We start from the raw sequence: 20,666 nt of genomic DNA on the forward strand, positions 1-20,666 counted from the left end.
ATTCGCTGTAAAGCAGCAACTCTACCGCTGCGCTACCGTGCCGCCAGTGAGTTAATACATGGTTTTGAAAAGATTGGGTGTAAGAATGCTCCAAATGCATTCCAGTCAATTTGTTCTAATAGTAATCTTTGATTTTGTAGTCTTAGTTTGTCGTAAACAATCCTAAGCCTTATTTGGAAACTAGGTCACTACCAAGGTTTGAGATAAAGGAGATAAATCAAGTAATTGTTAAATGATATCAAACACTTTAAAGTTCAAAGATTGTAAAAGGAAGACATAAAAGGCTATTTGAAGTCCTTAGGAGTTCCATTGAGAGTTATATTATTTTTAATATTAATAGGAGATTCATGAAGGGAGAAGCGTTAAGAGAATAAGATTTGGAGCTTAGAAGAAACTGAATATTTTCAGAACTTGGGCTTAAATTTAGATACCACGATATTATAATTGATCCATTCCTCTGATGGTAAAACAAAGTAGGGAAAATCTTCAATATTTCTTTGCTCAAACCATTGCATGTTATATCCTTTTTTATTAGCTGGCTATTTTGTTGTAGGTAAGGTGATGCTTTTGCAAGCCGTGTACATTGTCAAGTTCTGATCAGGTCTTGGTCACTGGACACCTATCCTGAAGAGTAAACATATCATTATTCCAGATATTTCTCAGATCATCTATCCTTGTAGTTTGGAGAGAACCACCATTATTCACAGCTGTTGCTGCATCTGCTTCAGCACTGGCACAGTAGTTATTTAAATATTTTGTATTTTTATAATCCATGTTTAAATGTGCCAGCAGTTACTGCACTGAATGATCATTGGGATGAGGTAATGGAGAGATCTACCAGACCCTTGAAGTGATGCATAACCACTATGAGAGAATTGAATTTCTAAAAAAAAAAGAATATATAAATGGGTAATTAATACAGGGCTTTTTAGCAATGTTGCATTCCTAGTATAAATAAAAAGGGGTGTCCGATTTCTGGACTAAATATTTACATATTGTAAGTATGACAATTCTGCTTTGGATTTTTAAGAGATGAAAAAAATGGCGATGAAATCAAGTTTGCTATTCGTTTCTCACTGTAGAAATTCCCACAGCTAAAGGAGGAGGAATTTTGGCTCCATATTAAGTTATGGGTGGAAAGTTGTGGGCAAAAGCTTGCGAAACCCTTGAAAATCATAGTGCTTTGAAACAAATGAGCACTCCCAGTGGCAGGAATATGAGTTACAATCATGCATTCTCAAAAATGTGAAAAAACTGATAAGAGTTGGCCATCAGTTTTAATGTCTACCTCCTTCCCACTCCCCACTTTTTCTCCCTCCTCCGCTCTCTGCTGTGAAAATACCACAGTAGATAAAAGCCAATAATTCACTCCTGGCAATGTAAACCTAGTGCATGTCATGTAAAGAATAGCTGATATCTGAGAGGAACAGAAGCAGATGTGGTGATGGATGAACCCTGTCTAACATTTCTAGTTCAGCTGCTGTGTAGATAGTGGGCTGATTCCATATGATACACACAAACTGCATTGTGTAGTTTAAGTAGCATTCACTAAAGACTAAATTATGCAAGCTCATCCTTATGCTTCTACAAAAGAGCAAGGTCTGATGTAAGTAGTTGGATTATGCAACACAGTCTCTGATAGACTAGACTAATTCAACAGCAATTTAGTTTTGTTTTTGGGAATTGCTATCTTCATAAATGTAGGATTATTATTTTGTAAGAATGTTTGAGATGATACAAAGAAATAAGGCTTACCTTTATTTTAATATACTGTAACATTCAAGTTGTAGCATATGGCAAGGCATTTAAATATAACAGTGTGACTAAAACATTGTTTTCTTTTTTGGCAGGTTTAATGAAACTGTTTTCAAAATTGTGCTTAAAAAATCAGCAACTTAAGATGAAGGTATAATTCAGCAAGCTGATGTTGCTTATCAAGTAGGGAAGGTAAGAATAATGAGATATAGAATTGCCTTCTTTCTAGATTGCTTAAGTGATGCAGAGCAAAATTGAGAGTTTGTGAACTTTTTTGGAAACGGCACAGTGTGTTAATGTACTATATCAACGTTTCTGGCATGCGTGTGCAATCCTAGTGCCATTATTAAAGATGTAGATCAGACAGATTGTAACATTGATGATTTAATGCTGGTGCTGCCATTTTGGAGCTCCAGGCTTTGGACTAAATACCTTAACCTTCCATGTTTAAAACTAGGCTCGGTAACATGAAGGATTAACTATTACGTTGGTTGATTAATTATTACTTTTGGTTGGGGTAAAATTCTATGCTATTGTTTGGTTCTTTTCAATATTCTACAGGGAATTGTCCAACTGTCCAACTCAAATTGTTTTTCTAAGGACTTCAGGGTTTGAAAACCAGTTAGTTGCTTCGAGGCATGAATGGCCTGGTGGAATACTTCTTGGCTTTAAGCACTGTTGGGAAAACGAGCATACAAAATGAGCATACAAACAAGCTGTACAAAGAGGGGGGACGAGGAGGAGGAAGAGAAGAGCTTTCAGTAGGAGACAAAATTCACAGAAAATATTTTGGAGATCAAATTGCAAGAATGCTTAACGCCCTTGAAGAAGGTGTTTGATTATAGAGCTGTAATGACAATGGTCTACAAGACCTGGATATTAGGCAGAAGCCACTTATGTTGCATAGGAAGCTGGAATATTCAATTTGAGCACAAAAAAATAGGCTAATAATCTATTGCAGTGGTGGGTGAATACCTCATTGTCAGAGGTGGAAATGTTCAAAAAATATGCCTTGGCTCCATCTGTCCACTTGGTTATATGTGAATGATCCCATTACATTATCTTGAAGAAGAACAGAGAAGTTATCCCTGGTGGCCTGGCCAATTTTTATTTCTCAACATCACTAAATCATTTTTGTCATTATCACATTGTGGCATCATGCAATGCGCATTGGCTGTTGTGTTTTCTGTGTGGTAACAGTGACTAAAATCTTAGCCTTTAGGTCAAGTAAGTATAGGAATCCACTGAGTTTTCCAAATTTGAAGAATATTTGGTATCAACCTATATATTGGCAGGGATAAGTGAGGCAATGTTTAATTGCCCTTCAGTCATAAAGCTGAATAGTAGATATGTGTGAACTCATGCCTTTGCAATTATTTTTGATCAGGTTATCTTTGTCCTTTTGGTTGTAGGTGCATATTTGTTTTACATGTTACCACAAAGTATTGTTGCAGTAGCTCTAATTTATTGTCATTTGAGACCCTCCGATTCTCTTATTTTCCATGCCAATTATTTTCTTTCAGCTCAAGTATCACTATCTGTATTTCTGTCTCCCACGGAGTACTTTGTGTGTCGTTCTACAACTTATCTTGCAGCACCTATACTTGGTTTTCTAAAAATTCATCCCGTTTCCTTCTTGGAAAAAAAGGGAAACAGACTGAGCCAAGAATTTACCTCGAGTCAGAAGGTTAAGTGTTCACATTTCCCTGCAGAGACTTGAGCACAAAATCCAAACTGGAACTCCAGTTGGATACTGAAGGGTATCTGTCCTTTTGGAGGCACTGTCTTTATCTGCCTTTTTAAATGAATATAAAAGATTTGATGGCACAAAGCAAAAAAGAGCAGGCAAGTTCCTGTGTTCAGGGCAATATTTATCACTTGTCAAACATTGCAAAAGTTGAAATGGTTTATCTGCAGATGATTTGCACAAAATGACAGTTGTACGTCCTATCTAACAACTACACTACAGAAACAGTTGGATTTAAAATGTTTTGTGACAGACTGAGGTTCTAAGGGATGTTGTATAAATCTTAATTCTATCTCTCCTAGTAAACTACTTGCTTGAACTGTTGCAGTCCTTCTGGTGAAAGTAGTCTCACAGTATTGTTAGTTAGAGAGCTTCAAGATTTAGATCCAGCAACAATGAAGGAACAGTGATATTTTTCATGCCAGTGTGGTGTGCAACTTGGAGGGGAACCTGCAGGTAATGGTTCCAAACACTTTCTGCATTTTCCTTCTTGGAGATTGGGGTTGCAGGTTTGGAAGGTGCCATCAAAGAAGCCTTGGAGAAACACTGTAATGCATTTTGTAGGTGGTGCAGCTTGCAATGGAGGGATTGAATGTTTAGGGTGATGGTTGGGGTGCTAATCAAGTGGGCTGCTTTATTCTGGATAATACTGAATTTGTTGAGTGTTGTTGGTGCAGCTCTCATCCAGGCAAGTGGATAGTATTCTGCACTCCTGACATGCCTTGCAGATGGTGGAAACAGTGTTGGTTGTTAGGAGTGTGTGCCATTTGCCACAAGATACCCTGAATCTTAACTGCTCTTGGAAGCACAGTATTTTTAATGGCTGGTTCAGTTGAGTTTCTGATCAACTGTGATTTTTGGCCTGTTGATGGTCAGGCACTTGGTGATGAGAGTTAAAGGGAGGTGTTTTGACTCTCTTGTTCGACGTGGTCATTGCCTAACAATTGCGTAGCGTGAATGTTACTTGCCATTTCTATTGTCAAGACATGAACTATTTCAGTGCCTGAGTAGTTGAAAGTGGAATGAAACATTGTGTACAAACCATATTCTGACCAAGCATCCCTAAGACTTCAAAGCGCTTAATGTTGGTCCTCTTAAACCCTCTTAAAATTTGGTAATCCTCCAGTCGTCACAATGTGAAGTTATTGTCATAATAACTGGCGGCCACGGTGGCGCAGCGGTAGAGTTGCTGCCTTACAGTGCTTGCAGCACCAGAGACCTGGGTTCGATCCCGACTACGGGTGCTGTCTGTACGGAGTTTGTACGTTCTCCCCCTGACCGCGTGGGTTTTCTCCGGGATCTTTGGTTTCCTCCCACACTCCAAAAACATATAGAAATATAGGTAAATTGGCTTGGTAAATATAAAAATTGCCCCTCGTGTGTGTAGGATAGTGTTAATATGCGGGGGTCACTGGTTGGCGCGGACCCGGTGGGCCGAAGGGCCTGTTTCCACGCTGTATCTCTAAACTAAACTAAAACTAAACTAAACTGGTACCTAAAGACCAAATATGTAATGAAACTTTGATAATCCTGTTACGCAATCAAATTAATGATGGTTACTCCTCCTCTTCATTCTTCAAAAATTGTCATAGCCCCCTTGCATTTAACTCTAGACATCCATTTCCCTCTGCTGTTGCATTATTGTCCCAATCAATTTAAGATAAGTTTAAGACAAGTTAAGATCGGTCACTTTCCTAGTCATCTTCCTTATCACCTTCCAATGTGCAATTCCAGGTGAAGGTTTTTATCCCCACCGACAGGCAAAGATAATTCACCGACTGGTTTATTATTGTTGCATCTATTTGTTTTGCCTTGAGTGATATTCTGTTTATCCTTTATATCCTTCCTCACTTGTGGCTCAATTAAGAAAAGAGGATTTATTTATCCTGCAGCCAAATTACCTAGTCATTCACATCTGAAGAGATACAAGCTTACTTTTAGAAATTCCCTACCTTGTTGTGAATATGTTAAGTCTCAGCCATAATAGAGGTTCATAGAATTATGAAGTAGATGATCTTTGGTCTTCTCAGTTTACCTTTGTCATCTCTCCTGGTTCCTGTTACTCTTGACATGCTATTTATTTGAAAAAAGAGATAGGCTGTCCACCTTTGCTGTTTTCATGGAATAGTTTCATGTAAATCTTAATATGTTACATTTTAGTAGTCTGTGCACAGTAAATAATTAAGGAAAAGGGCACACAACAAATGCTAGAAATCTCAGTTAGAAATTGGAAAATAAAAGATCTGAACAATAGGTCAAATCTGAGGGAATGTTCAATACTTTGGTCTTTACCAGCACTTTAATGTTAACCCATCTTTTGCTTTCTATTCGTGCCACCATATGCATTTTCTACTCTAATTTAACCTGTACTATATTTTGCAGTTGAATTCCCTAATGCCTCAACAAAGCAATTTCATTAATGAAGTTACAGTTCTTTTCTGTAAATGGTAGTGAATCCACCATTCAAACATTGCATAGATTAGACCAGCTGTTACAAATGGATTGGGTTTCCAAGTTAGTGTACCTTACACTAATTTAATAAGTCTAGTAGTTAGTGTAATGTATACCTGTTCAGACCTATATTTGAAGTGAGATGGAAATTTAGGAGGGTGCTTTCTGTTCAAATACTTTTGCAATATACAGGAAAAGAAAGATTCAGGAAACTATCCAATTTGTTGCTGACATAATGCTTTTTTAAATTTTCAAATTGCCCCCCAAACCATTCTGAGTGATAACTCTTAAAATGGGTAAATTCCCATGATGCAGTGACCATGACTGGCTCTGCGTAGGAAGGAACTGCAGATGCTGGTTTACACTGAAAATAGACACAAAAAGCTGGAGTAACTCAGCAGGACAGGCAGCATCTCTGGAGAGAAGGAATAGGTGACGTTTCAGGTTGAGACCCTTCTTCAGGATACCCACCCAAAATCACCCAAACTACGAAAGTCCGAAAATTGTTGAAAAATTGTAAATGAGACGATGCCATAACATATATAACATATAACAACTACAGCATGGAAACAGGCCTGTCCGGCCCTACCAGTCCACGCCGACCATTCTCCCTGACCTAGTCTCATCTACCTGCACTCAGACCATAACCCTCCAATCCCCTCCTATCCATATACCTATCCAATTTACTCTTAAATAATAAAATCGAGCCAGCCTCCACCACTTCCACCGGAAGCCCATTCCATACAGCCACAACCCTCTGAGTAAAGAAGTTCCCCCTCATGTTACCCCTAAACCTTTGTCCCTCAATTCTGAAGCTATGTCCCCTTGTTGGAATCTTCCCCACTCTCAAAGGGAAAAGCCTACCCACGTCAACTCTGTCCGTCCCTCTCATAATTTTAAAAACCTCTATCAAGTCCCCCCTCAACCTTCTACGCTCCAAAGAATAAAGACCCAACCTGTTCAACCTCTCTCTGTAGCCTAAGTGCTGAAACCCAGGCAACATTCTAGTAAATCTCCTCTGTACCCTCTCCATTTTGTCGACATCCTTCCTATAATTTGGCGACCAGAACTGCACACCATACTCCAGATTCGGCCTCACCAATGCCCTGTACAATTTCAACATTACATCCCAACTTCTATACTCGATGCCCTGATTTATAAAGGCAAGCATACCAAACGCCTTCTTCACCACCCTATCCACATGAGATTCCACCTTCAGGGAACAATGCACAGTTATTCCCAGATCCCTCTGTTCCACTGCATTCCTCAATTCCCTACCATTTACCCTGTACGTCCTATTTTGATTTGTCCTACCAAAATGCAGCACCTCACACTTATCAGCATTAAACTCCATCTGCCATCTTTCAGCCCACCCTTCCAAAAGGCCCAAGTCTCTCTGTAGACTTTGAAAATCTACCTCACTATCAACTACTCCACCTATCTTGGTATCATCTGCATATTTACTAATCCAATTTGCCACACCATCATCCAGATCATTAATGTAAATGACAAACAACAGTGGACCCAACACAGATCCTTGGGGCACTCCACTAGACACTGGCCTCCAACCTGACATACAATTGTCAACCGTTACCCTCTGGTATCTCCCATTCAGCCATTGTTGAATCCATCTTGCAACCTCACTATTAATACCCAACGATTTAACCTTCTTAATCAACCTTCCATGTGGAACCTTGTCAAATGCCTTACTGAAGTCCATATAGACAACATCCACAGCCTTGCCCTTATCAATTTCCCTGGTAACCTCTTCAAAAAATTCAAGAAGATTAGTCAAACATGACCTTCCAGGCACAAATCCATGTTGACTGTTTCTAATCAGGCCTTGATTATCCAAATAATTATATATATTGTCCCTAAGTATCTTTTCCATTAATTTTCCCACCACAGACGTCAAACTAATAGGTCTATAATTGCTAGGTTTACTTTTAGAACCTTTTTTAAACAAAGGCACAACATGCGCAATGCGCCAATCTTCCGGCACCATCCCTGTTTCTAATGACGTTTGAAATATTTCCGTCATAGCCCCTGCTATTTCTGCACTAACTTCCCTCAATGTCCTAGGGAATATCCTATCAGGACCTGGAGACTTATCCACTTTTATATTCTTCAAAAGTGTCCATACCTCCTCTTCTTTAATCATCCTAATTTCCATCACTACTCTACTTGTTTCGCTTACCTCACTAGTTAAATATAAAGGGAGTGCTTTGAATAAGGCAGTATATACACCGGGTGGCGCCACCAGCACTGGCTGCCTCGCCAACAGTCTGTCCTTTCTACTGTTTTTTATTATTTTAAGTATGCGTTAAAAGTGTGTTTTAGTGTTTCTTGGTTTGTTTTATGTGGGGGGTGGAGGGGGGGGGGAATTGGGGAACATTTTTTTCAATCCCTTACCTCGATGGAGATGCAATGTTTCTCCGTATCGTATCTCCGTTCCCACTGCGGCCTATCATCATGGATTGATGCGGCCTTTCCTGAAGGCCCCACGCTTCAAGACCGGTCGTGGGCGCTGCGCGGACTTTAACATCGAAGCTTGCGGTCCTTTGCCGAGGATCGACTGGAGAGCTCGACTGGGGCCTGTGGACTTTAACGCCGTGAAGCCCGCGGTATCTGGTAAGAAGAGGCAGACGTGGGAGCTCCGAGCCGCAGAGAGAGTTTCAACCGTACCAACGCCGGAGTTTCGATCATCCCGACGCGAGGTCTTTGGACATCGGACCGTCGGCAGCGGCGAACTGCGGATGGTTCAACAGCCCCGACCGCGGGTGAACAAAGAGGAAGACGATTGAACTTTATTACCTTCCATCACAGTGAGGAATGTGGAATCCGCTGTGGTGGATGTTTATGTTAAATTTTATTTTATGTGGCTGTGTGTCTTGTTGCTTTTTCCTTAGTATGGCTTAAGTATCTTAAGTATGTAAGGGCTCTAAACCTCAGGTTTTGTTTCCTCCTAACTTTGGTTTGGCATCGTTTCACAATGTGATAAAGAGGAAATTTTTTGCAGGTCAACTGCTCCACCCCCAGGACATCACTGCAGGAGTTCTTCAGGCCGGTGACCTAGGCACAGCTACCTTCAGCTGCTGCATGAGGCCGGAAGTGGGAGCTTTGCTGCTGATGCATCATGTTCAGTTTCATTTGCAAATCTTCACAGACATTGAAGCAATCCATACCTGCTGGCAGAAATCAGGTGTGGGTTGGTGAATGGCAAGCAACATTCACACCATAGAAGAGTCAGGCAGTGCCCATATCCAGCAGTTGTGTCTCACCACTAAAGCTGGACAATCACAGATATTGCTATTGCCAAGCTCCCCTCTATCAATATCCTCGGCGCTCGTTATGGACCAGGAACTCAAGTAGGCCAGTCACATAAATGCTGTGGCGACAGAGTAATGCCGTTCAGAGGCTGTGTATGATCTCTGCCCTCCCAATGTTTCTGAGACCTGGACTGCCAACTGTAGGCACTTAAACTCTCGAAAAATGCCATCAACACTGTATCTAAAATTCCTCCTAATTCAGTGGAAGGATAAGCAAATCAGAGTCAGTGTGCCCAGGTCAAAATTCCCAACAACAAGGCTGTAGTTACACTCAGCTAGCTACACGAACAGGCCACGTCATTTGACATCAGACTCCCAAAAATGATATTCTATTCCAAAATAAAAACACAAAATCCCAGTCTCTGGGAAGAAATTGCCAGACAGTAAGATTCAAAGCTATGCTCAAAGCTATGCTCAAACTCTGCATCAAAGAGTGATGTGATTGATCATTCCTTGATTTGGTCAAGGAGGCTTGATCATCCCGTGGCTCAAGTTCCTGTCCTCACTGTCTTCTGAGAATCTTTGGCCCATGATCTCTCAAAGGTGGAGCTTTCAGGATGGTATTTCAAACCTTGGTATGCATTGGGATCACACAAAGGCATAAGCAATGGAAGAAGCACATCATCTCACAAAGTACCCATTCACCCCTTCAGGCAACCTCTACCCCATCTGTGGAAATGTCTCCGAGTCCCACATTGGCCTCATCAGTCACCTCGGAACCCACAGACTAGGAGTAGAAGCAAGTCATCCTCGATCCGGAGGGACTCCCCAAGAAGAAGAAAACTTGATTCTGTGTGTGTGTGTCTGGATGAATGCAATTTCAACAATATTTAAGATAATCGAAACAATCCAGACAAAATCCAGCACACCAAGTTACCACCGCATCAGTTGTCTCTCAATCATCATCTATGTTATCAATGCAACAATACCAATTACTCACAAATAGCCCACTTGCTGATGTTTCAATTTAGTTCATCCAACCTTGGTCCAAACACGACATTGAGGTGGGGCCAAGAGTGATTTCCCTTGATATTAAGGATTTGTCCTGTTATTTGTGAATATGACATACCTGGGCAATTTTTCACATTGTCACATAGATGCTAGCAGTGGGTTCAAGTTTCATTTTAGAAACCTTTCAACAAACCTCTACGCTAACATGTCCATGATGGTACAAAGGGAATGTTGCACTGTCAGAAGTGTTATATCAAAGAATTAGATGTTAATTCAAGTGAAGTCAGCTTTCTAAGCATTGACAAGAAAGATCTAATGATACTATTTTGAAAAGTAGAAAAGATACCCAAATGAAAATCAAAAAATCTTGGAAAAAACAAATCGGAAAAAAATCGGAAATCGGAAATATTGGAAATACTCAGCAAGTCATGTAGCTTCTGTAAAGTCAGTGCTTCAGGCCAAAGACTCTTAATCAAAACTGGGAAAGTAATAAAGCATGTTAGTTCTAAGTTGCAAATATCATGTGGGAAGTTATAGAAACATAGAAAATAGGTGCAGGAGTAGGCCATTCGGCCCTACGAGCCAGCACCGCCATTCATTGTGATCATGGCTGATCATCTACAATCAGTAACCTGTGCCCAACTTCTCCCCATATCCCTTGGTTCCACTACCCCCCAGAGCTCTATCTAACTCTCTCTTAAATTCATCCAGTGATTTGGCCTCCACTGCTCTCTGTGGCAGAGAATTCCACAAATTCACAACTCTCTGAGTGAAAAAGTTCCTTCTCACCTCAGTTTAAATGGCCTCCCCTTTATTCTAAGACTTTAGCCCCTGGTTCTGGACTCGCCCAACATTGGGAACATTTTTCCTGCATCTAGCTTGTCCAGTCCTATTACAATTTTATGTTTCCATAAGATCTAAGATAAGTTCTCATCTAGAACTGAGATGAGGAAAAACTTTTTCAGTCAGAGAGTTGTGAATCTGTGGAATTCTCTGCCTCAGAAGGCAATGGAGGCCAATTCTCTGAATGCGTTCAAGAGAGAGCTGGATAGAGCTCTTAAGGATGGCGGAGTCAGGGGGTATGGGGAGAAGGCAGGAACGGGGTACTGATTGAGAATGATCAGCCATGATCACATTGAATGGCGGTGCTGGCTCGAAGGGCCGAATGACCTCCTCCTGCACCTATTGTCTATTGTCTATTGTCTATCCCCTCTCATCCTTCTAAACGCCAGTGAATACAAGCCTTGTCTTTTCAATCTTTCCTCATATGACAGTCCCTCCATCCCAGGGATCAATCTCGTGAACCTACGCTGCACTTTCTCAAATTAGGACACCAAAACTGTACACAATACTCCAGATGTGGTCTTACCAGGGCCCTATACAACTGCAGAAGAGCCTCTTTACTCCTATACTGAAATCCTCTCGTTATGAAGGCCAACATGCCATTAGCTTTCTTCACTGCCTGCTGTACCTGCACGCCAACCTTCAGTGACTGGTGTACAAGGACACCCAGGTCTCGCTGCACCTCCCCTTTACCTAACCTGACACCATTGAGATAATAATCTGCCTCCTTGTTTTTGCCGCAAAGTGGATAACCTCACATTTATCTATATTATACTGCATCTGCCACACATCAGCCCACTCACTCAACCTGTCCAGGTCACCCTGCAACCTCCTAACGTCCTCTTCACACTTCACACTGCCACCCAGCTTTGTGCCATCTGCAAACTTGCTAGTGTTACTTCTAATTCCTTCATCCAAATCATTAATATATATATGGTAAACAGTTGCGGCCCCAACTCCGAGCCTTGCGGCACTCCACTCGCCACTGCCTGCCATTCTGAAAAGGACCCGTTTACTCCTACTCTTTGCTTCCTGTCTGCCAACCAATTCTCTATCCATGTCAACACCCTACCCCCAATACCATATGCTCTAATTTTGCTCACCAATCTTCCGTGTGGGAACTTATCAAAGGCTTTCTGAAAGTCTGATACACTACATCCACTGGCTCCCCTTCATCCATTTTACTTGTCACATCCTCAAAAAATTCCAGAAGATTAGTCAAGCATGATTTCCCTTTCATAAATCCATGCTGACTTGGACTTATCCTTTTACTGCTATCCAAATGCACCATTATTACCTCTTTAATAATTGACTCCAGCATCTTCCCCACCACTGATGTCAGGCTAACTGGTCTGTTATTCCCTGTTTTCTCTCTCTCGCTCCTTTCTTGAAAAGTGGGATAACATTAACTGTCCTCCAATCCACAGGATCTGATCCTGAATCTATTGAACATTGGAAAATGATCACCAATGTGTCCACTATTTCTAGAGCCACCTCCCTGAGTACCCTGGGATGCAGACCATCAGGCGTTGGGGATTTATCAACCTTCAGTCCCATCAGTCTACCCAATACTATTTCTCGCCTAATGCAAATTTCTTTCAGTTCCTCTATCCCCCTAGATCCTCTGTCCTCCTGTACATCTGGGAGATTGTTTGTGTCTTCCTTAGTGAAGACAGATCCGAAGTACCTGTTCAACTCTTTTGCCATTTCCTTGTTACCCATAATAATATCACCCGTGTCTGCCTTCAAGGGACCCACATTTGACTTTGCTACTCTTTTTCTCTTAACATATCTAAAGCAGCTTTTACTGTCCTTCTTTATATTCTTGGTCAGCTTCCCCTCGTGCTTCATCTTTTCAGCCCGCATTGCCCGTTTTGTTACTTTCTGTTGTCCTTTGAAAGTTTCCCAATCCTCTGGCTTCCCGCTATTCTTTGCTGTGTTATACATCTTTTCTTTTAGTTTTATTCCATCCCTAACTTCCCTTGCCAGCCACGGTTACCTCCTACTCCCCTTAGAATCTTTCTTTCGCCATCTCTGGCTTGTATTTACTCCTCAAATCGACATCAGTACAATGGATTTGCCTGGAAATTTAATCCTATAGAACTGTATCTTTTTTCAGCTTCGTGAATGAAAAGGGATTAATTAATGACATCGTAGTGAAAGCACCCTCCGTAAGCAGTAATTATAATATAACTTAATTTTACATTCAGTTTGAAGGAGAGAAGAATGGGTCCAGGACTTGTATTTTAAACCATAAATAAGGGCAATTAGGAAGTCATGAAGGCAGAGCTAAGCAGGTAAACTGGCATATCAGCTGAAGGGTTCAGTCATTTGAGATGCAGCGACTAACATTTAATGAGATCTTTCGGAATACTCAGAATAGATGCATTCCAACAGGAAGAAAAAAAAAGATATGCTATCAGACTTGAAGGGAAAGCATATAATGCAAAAGATAGATGGCAGATCAGACCCGACATTACCATGAAACCCACCACAATCCCGACATTTGCATCAAACCTGCCCCGCTCACTTCGCAACAATTATCATCAAACCCACCGACAAAGGAGTCTGGTGGGCTGACCTCTACTGTGCGGAGGCCAGGCGCCAGCTCTCGGAAACCTCCTTATACGTACCCCTTGACCATGACCCCACAGATGAGCACCAGGCCATTATCTCCCAGGCTATCTATGATTTCATCGTCTCTGCTGATCTGCACTCCACAGCATCCAACCTCATCGTTCCCCTACCCACACCCGCTTCTACCTCCTCCTGAAAATCCTCAAAACAGAACTGCAGTAGCAAACCCATGGTTTCTGCCTGCTCCTGCCCCACTGAACTCATCTCCACGTACCTCGATTCTATTCCACCCCCCTTGTCCAATCTCTTCCCACCTACGTCCAAAACACCTCACATGCCCTTCAAATCTTTAATAACTTTCAGGTTCCAGGCCCCCGTTCACTCATCTTTACCATGGACGTTCATCTTTACCATGTCCTATATCAAGTCTCCCCTCAACCTCTGACATTCCAGAGAAAACAATGCATGTCCATCCTACCTCTCCCTGTAGTTGAAACCCTCTAATCCAGGCAGGATACTGGTAAACCTCATCTGCACCCTCTCCAAAACCTCCATATCTTTCCTGTATTAGGGTGACCAGAACTGCACACAATACTCCAAATACTCCAAATGATGGACATCATCTCAAGATCTGAAAAGAATTAGCTAGTTGGATCGTTGATATATTAATTTTAACATTAGTCTTCCCTAGATTCAGGTAAGGTGTCTTTAGATTGGAAAATAGCAAATATAACTCCTTTCGTCAGAAAGGGAGGGAGGCAGGAAACTACAAGCCAGTTAGCTTAATATCTGTCACAGGGAAAATGTTAGAAACTATTACTAAAGATGTTACAGCAGGGTGCTTTGAAAAATAAGGCAAATTCAAAGTGGTTTTGTGAAAGGTAAATCATTTGATCAATTTATTGGAGTCCTTTGAAGTAACATGCGCTGTGGATTAAGGGCAATTGGTATATGTACTGTTTTTGAGAATGCATTTGATAATGTGCTGCATCAAAGGTTATTGCAGAAAATAAAATCTCATGGTTCCAGGCGGTATTATCTGATGATAAGCGGTATTCATGAAGCTTCAGGCTCTCCATCAGAAGGGAGGGAAGCCATCCTTAGACATGAAGTCAGGGATAAGTTAATTGTGTATCGATACTCGTATGTTTCCACCACAAAGTATGGCAGGTAAGTAGGGCACAACAACCAGCTACGCACAAAACTACAGCCATTTACTGTCAATGGCAAGGAACAGTTGCAAAAATGTTTATATTAGTATGATTCTATTCCCTTCAACATCAATAGACCTCACAAACTGAACCAAGTTAAAATCCCAGTATAAATGTTCTAGGACATCACACATAGTTGCACATGACGTGTTTACAGTCACTGATTTAACACTATTGTGCCCGCAATGTAAAACTAACTCTAGAGAGGCAAGGTGAAGTTCTGCATACAGCACATGACTCAGATGAGAGCTGCTTTTAATAGATTTATCACAAAGCCACGCTTTTGATCCATAGTACCTCTGGTGACTTGTGCTACTCACTAAGAAAGAAGCTTTGCTGAACAGGATTAAGTTTGTTGCTGTGAAAGATTCTGGAGCATTCCAACCAATTGAATCTAACAGTCTGTTACAGGGGCCCCTTCCTTGACATATGTCTGTGCAGTCACAAAATAGCATTACAAGTTAATGCTCATAAGATGGATCATGAGATTCCATAAAGTTATTGTTCGGTTAATGCAGCCGGGCAATGTAAAGGACAACGGCTGTTCCAATTAATTTTTCATTGAATACTGTTTTCAAATGAACCAGATGAAACACAGTAGAGAAAACAGCTTTGGGGAATGGATCCTCTCTGTACTGAGTTATTTTCACAATTGGTATCCTTCCTCATGACTATAACCATTTGAGCTCCACATCAGGCAATCCAAAGTCAAGAGAAAGCTAATGTACATCAAGCCTCTGTTACAACATGCAGCATCTCTGTGTGTTGGCACTGTTATGTCCAGAGACGGTACTGTAATTTAAGCATGTCAGTGGTGGAGCATTTGACAGCAGATTTTAGGTACAATAATCTTAAATAGTCATTGCAGTAATGTGAAAGGGTTTTTTTTCTGAATGGGGAAACTGGTTAAATGGTTTGATTTCTTATTTGCTGATCAAATTGCAGGTTACTTTGGCTGCAGTAGTTCCAAAGGCAGAGAGTTTATTTCCTTTTGCTTTGTCTATAAATAACCATGTAATGAGTGGCCACCTCTGAATACATAAAATGTCTCACATAGTAGGGAAGCATTTTGGGGCCATTGTGAGTTTCATTTGACATTTGTCTGCTCAGAGGACCATGAGGGCATGAGACAATGACTAACAATTGGTATAAGAAAATAACTGCAGATGCTGGTACAAATCGAAGGTATTTATTCACAAAATGCTGGAGTGACTCAGCAGGTCAGGCAGCATCTCGGGAGAGAAGGAATGGGCGACGTTTCGGGTCGAGACCCTTCTTCAGACTAACAATTGTGCGCTTTCATTTAGTTTAGTTTGGAGATACAGGGCGGAAACATGCCCTTCAGCCCACCGAGTCCGCGCACGCACGCGCGCACGCGCACACACACACACACACACACACACACACACACACACACACACACACACACACACACCCCCCCCCCCCCCCCACCCCCCCCCCAAACGCCGTACAGACAGCACCCATAGTCAGAATCGAACCTGGGTCTCTGGCGCTGTAAGGCAGTATGTCTACCGCTATGCCACTGTGCAGCCCTTTCAATAAACACTCAGGATTTCTTGGTTATGATTCGCACCAACTAATCAGAGGCTTCTGTTTTATGATTTTAGAGATAGAGGAAAAGGAGATTTTTTTTTCCCATTAACTGCTTTGTCTCTATGACCTCTGAGGACCTTCAATACTCTCTAATCTTTCACCTACATAAGTCATAACAATGAGGAATTAATATAACAATAAGGGATGCACTTGTGCCATGGCCTTGTTAAAGTGCATTCCTTGCCCAATAATGTCAAAGCAAATTTGGTTTACATAGTGAACATTTTTTCAAAATGAAACATTATTAAAAGGCATAAATATTATGTACTCCTACCTTCTTTCTTTTGAGAATGCTTGCCAATTTGGCTTGGGTGGCCAATTGGTGCATTGAAATACTCACCTGCTGTCTGCCATCAGACTGCTTGATTTTATTAGAAGTAGCAGCATGTGCTGGGTGGTGGGTGTATGGAAGGAGCTGCTGGGGGAGCTAGTTGAGGCAGGGACTATCACAACGTTTTAGAAGCAATTAGACAGGTACATGGATAGGACAGGTTTAGAGGGATATATGGGCCAAATGCAGGCAGGTGGGACTAATGTAGATGGGACATGTTGGTCAGTGTGGAGAAGTTGGGCCGAAGGGCCTGTTTCCACACTCTATGACTCTGAGTGTAGTGGACATCCACAATCAGCTTGAGCCTTGGCATAGCTGGTATCTGACTACCAGGCATGGCTGCAGTCTGGGCTAGCTAGATGTGGATCTGTGTGTGGGGCAAACATTCTGAGTGGACAGCCCTGTCAGCTGTGGAATGTCATTGGAACTCCCAGGTGCTTGGTAGACGAAGGGGTGTGGGTCTGCAGTGACTCGGGTTACACGTTGACCATCACAGCCTTGGGTGCCGCATCAATGCCAACAATCACGTATTCCTTTACCATCACCTCCTCTGCAGCCAACAATGGACCATAGTGCTCCTTGGCCATCAGTGCCGGCTCCGTTCTGTCCTGTACCTTTTTATACCTCTAGTTTCCCATTTCCCTGACTCTCAGTTTGAAAAAGGGTTTCGGCCCGAAAGGTCACCTATTCCTTTCCTCCAGAGATGCTGCTTGACCCGCTGAGTTACTCCAGCATTTTGTGTCTATCTTCGGTGTAAACCAGCATCTGGAGTTCTGTCCTAAATATTACACATAATGGATGTCTTCTCCTTAGGCTCCCATTGTTCTACTTACTCGGCTCTTTGCTCTCAGCCTTTGATGAAGAACAATATTTTGCTGAGTATCTCTTTCCTCTTGCACAAGAGCAATGAGCTTGCACACAGCACATCTGTTTGGGAGATAGATAACTTGCTCATGAATGGCATTTCCCTCTTCTCAGCTATGTTGCGTGCATAGTCCTTTAACACAAAGTGGGCAGTGCGCATGCAGGAACATGTAGAAACAGAGCCTTCAATGTAACATGTCTGTGCTCGACATTAGGAACCCATTAATACTAATCCCATTTTCCAGTGTTCAGGTTAAAGCCTTTTATGCCATAGTGTTTCACATGCTCATATAAATACTTAAGTTGTTAAGATACCTGTCTCCACCACCCCGCTGGGCAGTGCATTACGGATTTAATCCACCCTCTGGGTGGAAAAAAATCTTCCTCAAATCCCCTCTAAATCCTCTACCCTTGATCTTAAACCTATGAACTCTGGTTTTGGACACCTCTACTGAGATAAAGGTTCTCACTATCTACTTTTACTGTGTCTGTCCCTCAATTCTGTTCAACTCATCAGATTCTCTACTCCATGAACACTAAATCCAGCCTATCCAGTTTCTCCACATAGTTGAAATACTCCATCCTGACAACATCTTGGAAAATCTCTGCTGCATCCTGCCCTGTGCAATCACATTCTTCCATAATGTGGCAAGACCAGTACTCTGTGGCCCATAAAGTTGGACCATCTGCTCTTGTATTCTGTGCTCCAGCTAATGAAGGCCAGCATCCCACATGCATTCCTGGCCACCTTATCTACCTGTGCTGTTGCCTTCAGGGATCCTTGGACCTGTATAACTAAGGTCCCTCTGTTCCTCGGTACTTCCCAAGGTTCCTAGCATTCATTGTGCATCTCGTAGACTTATTAGTCCTCCCAAAATGCATAACCTCGCTTTATTTTCCAGGATTAAATTCTACCTGTGATCTCTCTACCCATTTTATCAATTCATCCAGAGCAGATGACTATCCTCCTCGCTATCAGCATCACCACCAATTATAATCTGATCTGTGAATTTACTACATTCACATCCAGATTATTTATGTAAAAAAACATTAAGGGACCCAGCACTGATTGCTGGTGTACACCATGGTTCCAATCTCAAAAACATCATTCAACCATCACCCTCTGCCAACCATTACCAAGTTTCTGATCCAATGTCCAACTTGTCCTGGATCCCATGGACTCTTTAGTTTTGGAGCATTATTCAATGTGAGACTTTGTCAAAGTTCTTACTAAAGTCCGCGTAGAGTATGTCCTTGCCCTCATCAACATGTTTAGTTGCCCTTTTGTAAAATTCAATCAAGTTCATCGGATAGCATCTCTCCTTAACAAGGACAAGCCGAAGAGTCTTGATTAACCCTTGGCTCGCCAAGTGCATTTTAAATCTGTATCTCAATTTTGTAAATTATTTCCTGACCACTGATGTTCACAGACCTGTACTTACTAAGCTGCTCTGCTGTCCTTCTTGAAGAAAGGTACTACATTTCCTGTCCTTCAGTCATCTGGCACCTAGTCAGCAAAGATATAAAAATCTCTTATTAGCCCCAGTAATCTCCTCTCTTGCCCCCGTAGCAATGTGGAATGCATACCGTCATGGCCTGATGATTTATTCACCCTTCGGCTCCTAAAATATCTAAAACCTCATCCTTTTTGGTGGTAATTTGTTCCAGAATTTCACCGCTCTCATCCCTGTACTATCCAACTGCGGGATTTCTCTCCATTGTGAGAACAAATGAGAAATATTCATTTAAAACCTCAGCTGTGTCTTCTAGTTGCATGCGCAGATTTCCACCTCATTCCCCATTGTGTCCCGCTCTTCCCTTGCTTACCTGCTTTTCATTTCAATAACAGAGGAATCTTGAGGGGAAATGATATGTGTATCCATGGAGCGTGACAGCTCACGCTAATGTATCTTTGGCTTGGACTGAGGTTGCCAAGTGGCCATAAGGGGGAACCTTTCTTCTGATCTGGGCAGTCTCTGAGCCCGAGAACGTGCCCACGACCCACCCCCTCTGTCTACCAACTAGCCTGTGATTACTCACAAATCTGGCTTTAAAGATGAAGAGAGGACCTAACTGATTAATTCACAAATAACATTCTTGCTGTGACATCCATGTGTGGTGATCTTTAATAGGTGTCTGCTTGCCTGTGTGTGTGCATGTATGTGTATGTGTGTGGGGCGGTAGGATGTTCTGCTTGCACGTGCAGTGGGGGTCTCTTTGCCATGGTCGAGTGTGGGAGACTGTGTGGGTGTCTGTATGCATTTGAATGTGGGGTTCTTTTTGAGTGTTTGTCTACCTGTCAGTGTGGGTGTGGGGCTGTGTGTGTCCCTGCATGGGTATCTGTCTGCATGTGTCCCTGTGAGGGTGTGTGCGCCTACATGCTTCCATTGGTGGGTGAGGAGAGTTTATGGAGCTGTGTTAGCGGGGGTCTGGGAGTGTGTGTGGACGTGTGCCTGCTGTGTGCAGGTGCCCCTCACCCTCTTATGATTCCTGAATTTGACTTGAATGGGTCTGGGGTCAAGGCTAACTGAGCATGCAACAAAATCTTCCTTTCGTAGTCTATTGTGCCTAGGAATACTAAAGCCCCTGTCCCACTTAGGCGATTTTTTAGGCGACTGCCGGTGACTGTCATAGAGGTAGCAGGTCGGCGAAAAACCGAGGACTGGACCCCCCCACGACAATGTCTACGACAAGCTACAACAACCTACCACCTAGTCGATGTCAAGCGACGGTAAGCTACCAACAACCGGCGACCCAATCGTCGTGACCTAGGACGTCCACCTACGACCGCACCTACGACAACCTACGACCACGCAGGCGACAACCTAAGATAACTGAAGTCAACGTACGTCTACCCCCGGCAAGCTACGACAAGCTACGACCCTGTCTGCGACAACTGAAGACAATTCAAGTAAATTTTGCCTCCGGTTTTGACGCCAGTACCTGTTGCCGATTGACGTAGGTAGTCGCCAATGGAATTCACCGAAGTCAGC

At 42.3% G+C, this 20,666-nt stretch overlaps 1 protein-coding gene across 1 annotated transcript in view; it reads left to right on the forward strand.

Moving 5' to 3' along the window:
* The window catches only part of LOC144611910 (vitamin D3 receptor B-like), a 172,145-nt gene that overhangs the window by 54,978 nt on the left and 96,501 nt on the right, over positions 1 to 20,666 (forward strand). Inside the window, exon 2 of the mRNA XM_078431231.1 lies at positions 1,851 to 1,947. The gene's annotated coding sequence lies outside the window, so the exon portion shown is untranslated. The remainder of the gene's footprint in view (positions 1 to 1,850; positions 1,948 to 20,666) is intronic.

Source organism: Rhinoraja longicauda, chromosome 42 (genome assembly GCF_053455715.1).
Source record: "Rhinoraja longicauda isolate Sanriku21f chromosome 42, sRhiLon1.1, whole genome shotgun sequence".
NCBI classification, from domain to species: Eukaryota; Metazoa; Chordata; class Chondrichthyes; order Rajiformes; family Arhynchobatidae; genus Rhinoraja; species Rhinoraja longicauda.